The following is a 14,431-nucleotide window of genomic DNA, read 5'->3' on the forward strand; positions in this document are numbered from 1 at the left end:
CTTTTTTGCCCAACAAAAAACCGTTAAACTTTCATCAAGGGCTTTCTCGTCTTTGGATTCAATTTTACAAGAATTAAATTACATCATTAACCTTAAAATTTAAAAAGCTTTGTTTTTGCTTTAGGGGTTATTTTATCTTTTGTATTTGATTATTTGATAGTTATTAAATGTCTTTATGGGTAATAGAATAATTTTGTAAATAAGCCAAATAATAATAATAATAATAATAATAATAAAGTTGGAAGAGAGGGAATAATGTTTATGGGTTTGACGGTGCATGTGTCTCTGTCTAATAGCCAAAACCTTAGTTTCAAGAAGGTGATCGAAGTGCCTCGGCATCTCTTCCATGAATAAATGGCACATGTAACATGATGGTGGCTGATTTAATGTGCGTGAAGTTTTTTTTTTTTTTTTCTACTTGTTTTTCATGCTGGTCTTCAAAGAAATCAAATCAACCCCTGAGATTTGTTATCCTTAAGATTTTATCTATATTCTCTTTGCTACAATTTTTTTTATTTAGAATAATTTATGAAATTAAGGATTTCTTTCAAATTCATCCTTATTCTTTTTATTATAATTTTTTATTTAGAATAATTTATAAAATTAAGAATTTCTTTTTCAATTCCATCCCCAATAGATATTTTTATTTGTTAGATTTGGCTCTTATAATTTTGATTACTATTTGTTTTATTTTAGATGGTTTTTGCAATTTCAACCTTCTTGAGTTTTTTTCCTATTAAATCTATTTTTTTATTATTGTATTTTTTTACCTGCAAGATTGTTTCCTATTAAATCTAGTTTATGAAATTAAAATTTTTAAAAAATATTTTTGAAACATAAAAATAAACATGTTTTAAATGCACCGCAAATTCTTAAATAAAAAAATTGTAATACCTTTTAAATAAGAGGGCTAAAGAAGGATCCTCATCCTATGATACAAGTAAGAGAGTGATAGGCCCCATGAACTAACATATAAAAGAAATGTGATAACATTGTATTAGCTGGTTTCATGCTTTTGCTGCGGGACCAATCATCACATAAATATATACGCTATGAGAAAAGTTTTTTAAGAAAAAGTTTTGTTGATTATTCAATTTTTTTCTTGACTCTTTTTTCTTTTTGATTCTAAAATCATTTCAATAAACAAATTGATTTTTTAAAACAAGTAATAATTTAATCAAATGAAGGGTTTAAATGGGAAAACAATTTTAAAAAAAAAAAGGAACGTTAAAGAAAAGGACCTTGCTAGACAAGGAAGGGGGTCTGCAAAGGAAACCGCAAGGAATCAAGTGGTGAAGCGTACTGATCAAACAACAACAATTAACCCAAGGACGAATTTGTCAAAAACAAATTTATTAATCTCGGTTCAGTTTATGATTTGGTTCAAGATCCATGTTAAGATTCAACAAGTTAACTTAAAATGATTGGTTTTAATTTTTTAAAAAAATCATAAAGAAGTCAACTTTTTTTTTTTTAAATTGAATCAAGTTCTAATAGGATTAACTAAATTGCAGATTAATCTAATAAGATGATTGAGTCGAATCAAATTATTTTTTTAAAAAAACTTGACTTGAACCGGGAGCTGGGTTAGTCAAATCTCAAATCTATCCATGAAGCCAGGCCAAATTTCATATCTATAACTATGGTCGAAAGGCACCAAGCTGAGGAGGTGCAACGTGACAACAACAAAAAAAATTCCCAAGACAAGTTGAGAGAGAGAGGGAGAGAGCTAACCGTGTCAAATAAGGGTGCGAGCAAAACAACTAAAAGTTACAAAAGAAAACAACCAGGAGATCATTAGAATAGCATAAAGGGAAGCTAAGTAAGGAATCAATTGAAGAGGCATCAGCTGATTCAGATCACAAAAGGGGGAGCAAGCCGCCAAATAGAATTTAACACTAGTTATGTTATATATATATATATATATATGAGTGTCAACGCATTTTATAGTTTAAGAAATTAAAATTAAAATTAAAATATTTATGCATATATTTATTCAAATAAATCAAAAACTATGTGTGAATAAATATATAAAAAGTCATTAACGATACTTAAAAATAAAAATTAAAAATTAAAAAATAGCTATAAATCAAGATATTTAATTTCAAAAGATGGGTTATTTCAATAAAATTAGCAACAAGACTGCACATATTAGAAATATTATATGAAAATAATTTTTTTAATTTCAAAAATAAAGTTCATCCATACAAAATATTAAAAAAAATTATAGATAAATCAGAAAAACTCTTCAAATTTAAATACATAACTAAAAAAATAAAAGTCATTTAAAATAACATTTTCAAACAAAATAAAAGAGAGAAAGGGTACTACTTTATATATATATATATATATATATATATATATATATATTAAAAAATTAGAGAAAAATCATAAAAAAATCATTAATTAAAAAAAGTAATGGTCAGGCGCTACTTGGTCTGACAAATTAGGCTAGCCTGTTTGATCTATTTTGTCGAAGTCAATGTGACTAGGCCTTTAATTTTATTTTTTTTATTTGCAACCCCAATTGTTTTTTGAAAAACAAACATATAACGCATCGTTTTTTACCTAAAAACCTATTTTTTAACATATGTTTTACCCAAAAAATTTATAAAACATTGTAGGAACCGTGATAAGCCTATTTATCGTCTTAAAAAACTAAAAAAAAACCCAAAAAACCAAAATCAACTAAAACTCAGATATGTTTTTTCACAAACTTTAAAAGTAAAAAAAAAATAAAGCATCTAATATGAACTCCCCTCATCAAATGAAACCATTTGACACAAATATTATCCGTTTTGGTGACCTAAATCGGTGTCAATAACAATTTTGTCTATCTATCACTTGAATCTGTGTGACCTCTCTCTCTCTCTTCTTTCAACCAGGGACTAAAAATAACAAAAATAAAATTTTGTACCAAATTAAATTGAAAAAATATTGAGGTAATAAAAATAACAAATAAACCAATAGAAAAAAAAAAAGGAAAAGCAAATTGGTGTCAAACCTGACTAAACCACAACACACGCGTCACCTAAAAAGAAAGAAGATGTCTAAACAAATCAAATGATACGACGGAAACACAATTAACACTACTAAAATCAACCGCACGCGCTATTTAAAGATGACAAAGCGACTGACGCGTGGTTTTAAAAGCATGGTTGTAATTTCATATATATATATATATATATATATATATATATATATATATATATATATGAAATTACAACCAAGCTTCTAAAACCAAGGCTATAAAACATAGATGTTAATGGTAATTAAGTAGTTATATTATTCAATGAAAAACGACATTACTATAAGGCCCTCGACCAAAGGTTATGACTATTTACCTTTTAAGGTTAATATTGTAATTTTATTATTAAAATCAAGGTAAAATCACTAAAACACCTCCATTCCCCTTAAAAATAACAAATAAGCCAATAGAAAAAGATAACAATACTCTATTCAAGCCTTCAAAGCTGCAAAATATATATTTTTGCTAATATATATCAAAAGCTAATTTATTTAATATATTTTTAAAAAATACAAATAAATGATAGAATTTTTGTTTAAGAATGTAGCCTAAACATGTATCGACTAAAATTTTTAAAAATAAAAAATAATTTATATTCTTGTATCGTTTTAATATTTTGATGTCAAAAATAAATTTTAAAAAATATTTAAATATATTTATAAATAAATTAAAAATTGTTTTTGTACCCTTAAATATCTCCAATTAAAAAACAATACAGTAAAAAAAAACAATAGGGAAGGAGCGGAATGGTGGTAACGTAGATGAAACGCAAACACAAAATAAATGGTTAAAAAAATCTAACCGAGGTGAAGGTCAAACAGGAAATGAGAACGCAGACGAAAGGAAAACGTGCTTGGAAAAAGACAACCATCGAAATCAATGCTTGAAAAAGCGCGTGTGAGAACACACAAATCGAGATAAAATAATAATAATAATAATAATAATAATAATAATAATAATTGATGCTGCCCCCTTTTAAAAAGGCAGGGAAGGGAGATCCATGGGGGGTTGAAAACGACGATGGAGGGGGGGGATAGGGAAGACGTAAAGAAAAACATTAAGACAAGAGAAAATGACAAATTAACAGTCTGATTAAACAAGAAGAAAACTTGACAGAGTAAATAAAACGGTGATGCAAAAATATCAGTACAGTGCATGCAATGATATTTCTGGTTATTAAATTCTAAAATCTCAAATTAATATAGAAATAGTGTTATTTACAGGCACATAGCATTATTGGCCATCAGCTGGAACTTATAAATATCGAGGGAATATATATATATATGTATATATATTATGAAGTGGGTGGCCGGTGGGGGCATACTTTGCTCTATATCTATATGCATACTTTGCTCTATATCTATATGCCAGAAACTATGGACAGATAAACCTTCACTAGATATTTCCTGGTCCATGGCATTAAATATAGATCACACTTTTGCTCCGCAGTACGTCTACCATCTGAAAAAGTTGTGGGAGAAACCAATCCACTGAGGTCAGTCTCGCGCCTGTATGTACACTTATTTTATCCATGTTTTTCCAAAATTCACAAATAAAACTAGACAGGAAAAGTATTTTTAATTTATAAATATATAACATAATAAAATAAAATAACAACTTTCAATCATATTAAAAAAAAGACTAGCATGTTTACTCTCTCTCTCTCTCTCTACATGCATACATACATGTGATAAAAAACTGATGTATATTACTCTTTCACACAGGATGCTTAGAATAATACAATAAATTGATCAAATGAGACTAAGGCTTAAATAGCCAGAACAAGAAACAACAGAAACAGCTAAAAATAAGTTCACGTCTTCAACACCCTGAAGATGTGGATCCTTGCTTAAGAATAGGTAAAACTAAAACAGAATATCAAATGCTAACAACACTGTCCTAATAACTAGGACACTTATTAAAATTATTAAGACTAAGTCTAATAATTGCTCCCCTAAACTGAACATGCTTGAAGCAGTTTAGTTTATTTCTTCAGCTGAATTCACCCCAAGTGCAGCTCTGAATTTCTCGAACAGTTCCAGCCTTAGAGGCTTGGTCATAATATCAGCCAGCTGCTCATTTGTACCACAATGCTCTATGTCAATTACTTCATCCTTTGTAAGATTCCTCAGAAAATGGAATCTTACGTCAATATGCTTACTCCTACCATGAAGAACTGGATTCTTGGCAAGTTTTATTGTAGAAGAATTATCACACAGAACTTTGACACACTTCCTTTCAGTACCTCCAATCTGTTTAAGTATCTGTTGCAACCAAATACATTGACATGCACAAGACGCAGCTGCCACAAACTCTGCTTCTGTAGTTGAGAGTGTCACCACCGGCTGTTTCTTTGATGACCAAGCCACTGCTCCTCCACTTAGCATGAAAACATATCCAGAAGTGCTTTTTCGATCATCCAAGTCCCCTGCATAGTCACTATCTGTATAAGCTAGCATCTCATCTTCACATCCCTTTCTGTAGAATACACCAAGATCAGTAGTGGCTCTAATATATCTGAGAATTCTTTTGGCTGCCATCATGTGAGATTCCATAGGATTGGCCATGAAACGGCTTATCAGACACACACTATAAGCCAAGTCAGGCCTTGTGACTGTTATATACATTAAACTCCCCACTATTTGTTTGAACAAGGTTGCATCTGCCTTCTTGCCATCTTCTTGTTTTGTCAGTCTATTGCTTCCTGGAACCATGGGATTCTTAACACCATTACAATTTTCCAGCCCAAATCTTTTCAAGATTTCTTCTGCATACTTTTTCTGACCAATATGAATGCCTTTGGAACTTTGCCGAATTTCAACTCCCAGAAAATACTTCATTTCACCGAGATCAGTCATTTCGAATTCCTTTTTCATTGACTCTTTGAACTTGCTCACCATAATTGAATCATTGCTAGTAAAAATGAGATCATCGACGTATAAACTTACAATTAGAATTATGTTCTTCTCTTCCTTCTTTATGAACAATGTGTGTTCATAGCTACTTCTCTCAAATCCCTCCTTAGCAAAATAACCTTCAATTCTGCTAAACCATGCTCTTGGTGCCTGTTTTAAGCCATAAAGTGCTTTCTTCAATTTATAAACTTTCTTCTCTTCCCCGTTAATCTCATAGCCTGGAGGTTGTGCAATGTATACATCTTCATTCAACTCGCCATAAAGAAAAGCACTTTTGACATCAAGTTGAAAAAGTGTCCATCCATTCCTTGCTGCCAAAGCTATCACTGTGCGAATTGTGTCCCACCTAGCAACTGGGACAAAAACTTCATTGTAGTCTACCCCCTTCTCTTGTGCATATCCTTTTGCCATAAGCCGAGCCTTGCATTTGTCCACCTCTCCATTTTCATTTAACTTGGTTTTATAAACCCACTTTACTCCAATTATTTTTGCTTGCTTTGGTGCATCAACAAGCTCCCAGGTCTCATTCTTTAAGATTGCACCAATCTCCATATCCATTGCATCCCTCCATTGTTTCATTTTTGCAGCTTCTTCATAATAAATAGGATCAGCAGAAACCATAAACAATGAAAAACTTTGTACCTCTTCTTCTGCTTCAAAGTTTTCCCCTCTTATGTAGTCTTGAAGATAGGCTGGAGCTCGAGTGACTCTTCTCTCGGGCAGAGCAGGTGCTGCAGCATTACTGGGGATGCTACCGTGAGATATTGCAGCATCATTGGATTGACTGGATTCTCCTTCTTCTAGTGATTCTTCAGTTTCATTTTCTTCATCACTGGAGGCATATATGTCTGCATCAACTTCTCCCCAATCAAGCATATCATTCTTGTCTTCTTCTGTTCTTCTCCAATCCCAGCTTTGCTCTTCTTCGAACACAACATCTTTACTAACTATCACCTTTTTTGTTATGGGATCAACCATCTTGTATCCTTTGGACTCTTCACTATACCCTAGCATCACACACTTTTGACTCCTGGCATCCAATTTCAGCTTCTGTGGATTTGATACATGCACATTTCCTATGCATCCGAACACTCGGAAACAATCAACATTAGGCTTGACTCCACTCCAGCATTCTTCTGGTGTTTTATTCTTTACAGTAGAGGTTGGGCTTCGGTTGAGGATATGGCATGTCCATTTCACAGCATCTGGCCAAAAACGAGCAGGCATCTGTTTCTCTTCTAGCAGACATCATACCATGTTTAGAATGGTACGATTTTTGCGCTCCGCAACTCCGTTTTGTTGAGGAGTGTAAGCTGTTGTCAACTGTCTTTTAATGCCTTCAATTCTGCAAAATTCTGTGAATTCTTTGGAGGTGAACTCCCCTCCTCTATCTGTTCTTAACCCAGTAATAGATAGACCAGATTCTTTTTCCACAGCATTTTTAAAACTTTTGAATGTCATGAAAGTTTCACTTTTCTCATGCAGGAAATACACCCAAAGTTTTCTACTCATGTCATCAATGAAGGTCAACACATACCTTTTGTTGCCATGTGATTCCGGAGTGATAGGTCCGCAAAGGTCTGAGTGTATGAGCTGCAGCTGCTGTGTTGCTCTCCAATTGCTTTTCTTTGGAATAATTTCTCGGTGCTGTTTTCCTTTCATGCAGCTTGTACACACAGAGGTTGGCACTTGAAACTTTGGAAGTCCTTGGACAAGTTCCTTTTGTTGCAGTAAATTCAAACTTGTGAAGCTTAGGTGGCCATATCTTTTATGCCATAAATCACCGAGATGATTGCTGCTCACATTTAAACAAGTAGATGATGCATGCAGCACAATATTTGCCAATACTACGAACATCCTATTTGATGTCATCTGTGTATGCATAATTAAACCCCTTCTAGGATGATAAACTCTACACTCTCCATTTTGCATCAAAATAGCCAAATTTTTCTCTTGCAACTGGCCAATGCTCAACAGATTATTTTTTAATTCAGGAACATAGTAAACTTCTGATATTACTTGAGTTATACCTTCTATTTCAAGTCTGATGTTGCCCTTCCCTTCCACTGGCATTCTGAGGTTGTTTCCAAGTTTCACCGAGTGACTGAATTCTTCATCTAGTTCCACAAACCATTGTTTGTTTCCTGTCATATGGTTAGAGCAACCAGAATCAAGAAACCATACGACCTCTCTCTTCGAATTGTGAAGTTCAACGTAAGACATCAAAAGGAGTTCTTCTTCTTCATCCAACTCAGCGTAATTAGCCTTTTTTTCCCAATCAGGACACTCATATTGAAAGTGTCCCAATTTATGGCATTTGAAACATTCAACCAGAGCCTTGTTGGATGTTTGTCTGCCTCGTCCTCTACCTCGTCCTCCTCTATACATGCTTCTGCCTCTTCCTCTGGTTGATCTCTCATCATATGCGACTTTCAACACCTGTTCCTCTATTTGTTGTCCTTGCATCCTTTGTTCATGGACAAGCAGGCTTCCATGTAATTCATCAATACTCAGGACACTTAGATCATTTGACTCCTCTATTGAACAAACAACATAGTTAAATTTTGGAGTCAATGATCTAAGTATCTTACCCATCACTGTGCTTTGTTCCATCGCCTCACCATTTGTTTTCATTTTGTTAACCAAGGCTAGAGTTCGACCCAAGAAGCTGTCAATTTTCTCTCCTTCTTTCATGGCTAGTAACTCGAATTCCTTCCTCAAAGCTTGAAGTTGTGCTCTTCTAACCTTTGTGGACCCTTGATATTTCTGCTTCATGGAGTCCCAAATAGCTTTTGATGTTCTCTTGTCGAGAATTATCTCCAAAATCTCCCTGTCAATTGCTTGAAACAAGAAATTTTTAACTTTCAAGTCTTTGAGTTTGATCTCCTCTACACTCTTCCTCTGTGCCTCACTTGCTGCTGCATTTCCAACAGCCAGTGTTGGAATCCCTTCGTCCACAAGATTCCACATCTCCTTGCTCCTAAGGAAATTCTCCATTGTCATTGCCCAGAAATTGTAATGGCCATCAAATCTCGGAATGGAAGGCTGCACGAATTTGTCTGCGGTTGACATCTCGATTTTCTCCTCCCTTTTTTTTTTTATTTTCACTCTCACCCTTTTGTTTTGTCTCACACACTGTGTTTGATTTTCACTCTCACACACTTTCACTCACACTCGTGTTTGCTCTTACTGTCACACACTCTATACTTGCTCACACCCCCACACAATCAGGTCCCCTTTTAGGCTCTGATACCAAATGATAAAAAACTGATGTATATTACTCTTTCACACAGGATGCTTAGAATAATACAATAAATTGATCAAATGAGACTAAGGCTTAAATAGCCAGAACAAGAAACAACAGAAACAGCTAAAAATAAGTTCACGTCTTCAACACCCTGAAGATGTGGATCCTTGCTTAAGAATAGGTAAAACTAAAACAGAATATCAAATGCTAACAACACTGTCCTAATAACTAGGACACTTATTAAAATTATTAAGACTAAGTCTAACAACATGTATGTGTATGTTGGTGTGTATGCGCGCTTATATAAATAATTGAATCACAGTCGTAGCATGCATATTAATATATAAGATTAAATAAAACTAAAAATAAGATTAACTATTTTCCCTTAAAAACTTGTTGGTCCTCACTTGGTGTAAATAAACTTTCTTTAATAATCCTTTCAATATTTTAACAACATCATTTTGTTTAAGTACATTTCTAAACAAGATCTGACGAACCAAGAATATAATACTTGATTATCCCTCTACAAGGACTAAACCTATTCTTAAGATAAGAAGGATATTTTAAGAGGAAATAAAGCTTTGAAACTAGAAGAAAAATGTTGGAAAATTAGGTAAAGAATAATGTCAAATTATGTCAAAACAGTGCAGAATTAACCAACTATAAACACTATTCTTTAACCGCCTTTTATAGAGAATTTTATAAACTAGAAACTAATTGAATTCTTCAACTAAAAACTTTGATTATCTACCATAAAACTAGAATTAAACATGAATAATTTTTTTATTAAATTAGATTCCTTTGGAGGTGAAGAAACTATTTAGGTTTGAAGAATCCTTATGGAAGCAAACTAATTAGATTCTATCATTCATGGTCTGGACTAGGCTAGAAGAAATAATTCTTCATGGACCATATCCAAGCTCAAATTTAAGTTGGCAAAAACATAATCTTTTGTAGCCCAAAAGTTATTTTAAACAAACTTAAGCACAAACCCGCCCCGAAGGCCGAGGCCTGAGCACTAGCTAGGTCACGAGCACATGCGTTTAGGTTTTAGTTCAAAGTCCACTTTACTTATAAAATCTTTCCTTTAAAAGCTTGGTACTCATTTGGATCCAATTTTAACTTCTCTACTTCCCACTATAGAAATTTTAAGAAAGTTCTTTTTCTTTCCTATATGGTGTATAGTTCTTTTAAAGGGTTTTGGGTTTAACAAAAACATGCCAATTAAGGGTTTTTTAAGATTAATTTCTCATTCACCTATAATTTATTTAAATCATGTTAATATTTTATATAAAAGAGCTTATGTTGAAGGTTAAATTTTAATAGATTTTTAACCTTAAAAGTGAGCGGACTCTATTTTTAATTTGTTCTTAAATGTGCTTATTAACCATGTTTTTTAAATAAGTTTTTCAATAATTCCCTACATGAATGAAAATTGTCTAATCAATTTAAAACAACTCGAAGATTCATAGAGATACTGATTTGATATATCACTATATCAAGAGAGATAACTTTTGACTTTTAATATTTCTTAGTAAAATATTATCAGATTTACTTGGTAAATAGTGAAATTGATATCTTGAACAATTCAATTGTGTTCATTTTGGCATGAACTAATTCTATTGTGTTTATTTTGTAAACCATGACAATAATACTCATATAGTTCTCTACCTAGAGATTTTCTTTGATTTGCACTATTGTGTTCATTTTGGCCCTAAACTAATTCTGGATTCAAGTGTTTTAAAGAATTCATCCTTTTCAAAATCCTAAAAAAAACAACCACCTTTCTCACTCATATAAATGATCTTTCATTAAAAATATTATGTTATAATCCATTTGGTATTGCAAGATATAAAAATTATTTAGATCACTGCTCATCTTTCTATCACGCTGCAACTTACATCTCTTTCATCATAGGAATAAGTAAGAAATGATAATTTTTTAGTGTTATCGAGAATGTTATATGTTTTTCATTTGAACCTAGATTTTGGGATTTCCAGTCAGCTAGGTGTAATTACAACTATTACACTTTTTATCTTTAAATATTTTAAGCTTATTTTTTTCGATGAATTATATACGAGCTCTCTCAATAAATCTTTGGTGGCCTATTATTTTACAATAAATTCCAATTCAAATACAGATCTGAGGCCCTAGCCACATGCATGTGTATGTTTGTGTGAGTTTTAGTTCAAAACTCACTTTACTTAGAACCTTTCTTTTCTAAAAACTTAAATGTTTTTTAAATATAATTTAATTTATTAACTTTTCACGTTATAAATAAAAAAAATCAATTACATAATTCATAATATGGTGTTTGAATCTAATTTTAACTTCTTGACTTTCCACGTTATAAACAAAGGAGAACATCTAGACAACTTATAAGTTACTCCTTGACCTCTCTCATTGTTTGAATAAATGCATAGCACTATTCGCAATAAAAGCATGAAGTTTTAAGAGTTAACAAATAGCTTGCATTAAAAAAAGTGCACAAAATGGTTTGTCAGGAGTTGTCGAAGCACTCAAAACGTGAAAAACATAATTAAAATATGTAACAGTTTTATTATCTCATGTTCTTCTCATTGTTTGATTGCCCAAATCACAGCATCGAAGATCTCTCTCCGTTGCTGTAGCTTTCTCCGTCAACCGCCCTCACCTAACAAAAGCTAACCCCATTAGGAGCCAAAATACGAATTTGACAAGACACAAGATGTGGTCAGTTTAATTTAATTAATCAATATTATGAGAAAGATTAACAAAAGAATGGTCGTAGTCATGGCCAGCCCAGGGGTTTGGAATTATTGAGGGAAAGAGTTGGAAATGGTTCCGTCAAAAGACCCCAGCCCACCCAGTCCTTCATATATAAATATGCTCCTTTCATGTAACTATCTACTCTATAATTTAAAGATATATATATATGCCAATGGGCAACATCACTATAAGATTGTTAATTTAGTTTATTTTCACGGGTATTCTAAATAGTTTAATTTGTTTTTACATGTATGTATTCCAAATAGTATTCTCGAATTTAATTATATAATTTAGTGTTTTATTGTAAACAAAAAAAATATAATAAATTATCAACTAAATTCAAATTTAATTTCACACATGATTCCGCTCTAGCCTCCATATATTTCCCACTTCTAAGCTATTTTCATTGATTTTCTTTCTCCATTTCCCTGGCTGGGTAGCTTGTATGCAGTCCTAGGCGAGGCTGGTTATATATATTACCGGCGGCATAGACTCCAATTAATTATGCATTCATTGTATTTTATATATCAACTTACCTGGAAAAATTGAAATAAAGGCACTCTAGAACAATACGTTTTCTACGATATTACAACCACCCAAACTTTCGGTACTGTTGTCATGCATCAAGTATTATATAAACTTCTTTATGACAGACAGACAGCCAGCCAGCCAGCCAGTCCCAGATAGTTGAATATCTTGCATGCTTTGACATGCATCCAGCTAATATTTACCCTTTGATTTTTTTTATTAAAGAGTTTACATTCCTGTTCAAGATTGTATCAATACGTGCCTTCTAAGAACTTTCCAGCTATGTTGCTCCAAAATTAACCTTCCTCCCGGAGATACCATGGGAGCTAATCATGCAATAATTGAGAAAGAAATTGCGTGAGTGATTTCTTGTCTTTGCATTCATTTATAGGAGCCACCAGCATCATAATTATTATAAAGTCTTGGATGAAAGCCATACGAAGAGAGATGCAGACACGTCACCCGTTGATTGCTTGAGGGATTAGTGTTAGTAATTTTGATTGAAGGATAAGCTCAATCACATGTCACTATATATATCTAGTCTATATGCATTAGAGAATTAATGTCAAAGACACCAAAATTAAAGTTAATTAGACAAATCGCTTTAATTAAACTAGTTTTATCCATGATGTTTTTCTTTTTGAAAATTGATTGAAAAGTATTGATTAATCATGTATTGCGCCACATAATGTTATTAATATGGGAAATAATGCTTAACACTCTAATAATAGCTTGAGAGCATCTTTGTTAAAGAATATCTTATCTTGGAATAGTACTTACATAGATTAACGGGCAATCGTTTTTATTGAAGAATATAAATTATGAAGCTATAAATCCATATTTATCTAATAGTATCTTAATTTTTTTTTATTTATGGCGGCTGATATATATCCTTTTTAATTCATGCGTCTATTTCAGAATGTAGTATAATTTATTTTTTAATATAAAATATATTAAAATAATATTTTTTTAAAATTATTTTCAACAACAACATATTAAAACAATTAAAAAATATAAAAATTCATTAAATAAATTAGATTTAACACAATCACCACCACCCATGGAGAACACAAAATCTCCTTTAGATGGAATCATTGATTGGGGGTGACAACGAGAATTCAACCAGCCACGTGTCACTCACCCCAATGGAATCCTAAGCTCCTTTATCCTTTGGTGAAAGGAAAGAGTCGTCTTGAGTGTACGCACAAGGGACACGACCTCCAATGTAGAAGCATTATTAGGATATATATATATATATATATATATATATATATATATATATATATATATATATAATGTTCTCATTTGTGAAATTATTTATTTATATATTTATATATTCACAGCGGAACTCGACATAAATAATAAAAGGAAATGATAAAAACGTTATTGCACAGACCGCAACTTCTCGGTAGATGCATATGATTGTCGTGTCGTGTTTGGGGGTCGAACCAAGAAGTAGCATTTTACGGGCTTTTAAGAGACAGACGAAAAATGGAACCACAGCCTTTAATTAAAAAAAAAACAAAACAAAACACAGATGAGGATGGTCGTATTCACATCTCTTAACTGCTGTGCAGCACTACACAGGTGTATAACCTAATAAATACAGCACTCCTCAGACCCAAAAAAAAAAAATATATATATATATAAAATTAAATAAAGCACCTCCCTCCCTATAGCTTCTTATGAACAAAAAATTAAGAACTGCTACTGCCATTCTTTTAAGGTCAAAGTGTCTCCACGAGAATTATTCCCTTCCTTTTTTTCCTGCCTTTCTGTACAGCTGTGATCCCTAAAATAATCCACCATTTTCGCACGTTGTTAAGAATAGCGAAATCCAATAAATTACTACTGTTAATGCAACTCCAAAAAATGTTGTTTTTTTTTTTAAATATTCATGCTTTTTTAATAAGAAAAAACTAGGATTATTTATTTTTAATACTAATACATTTAAATTTATTCTTT

This window comes from Populus nigra, chromosome 3 (genome assembly GCF_951802175.1).
Source record: "Populus nigra chromosome 3, ddPopNigr1.1, whole genome shotgun sequence".
In the NCBI taxonomy this organism is placed as follows: domain Eukaryota; kingdom Viridiplantae; phylum Streptophyta; class Magnoliopsida; order Malpighiales; family Salicaceae; genus Populus; species Populus nigra.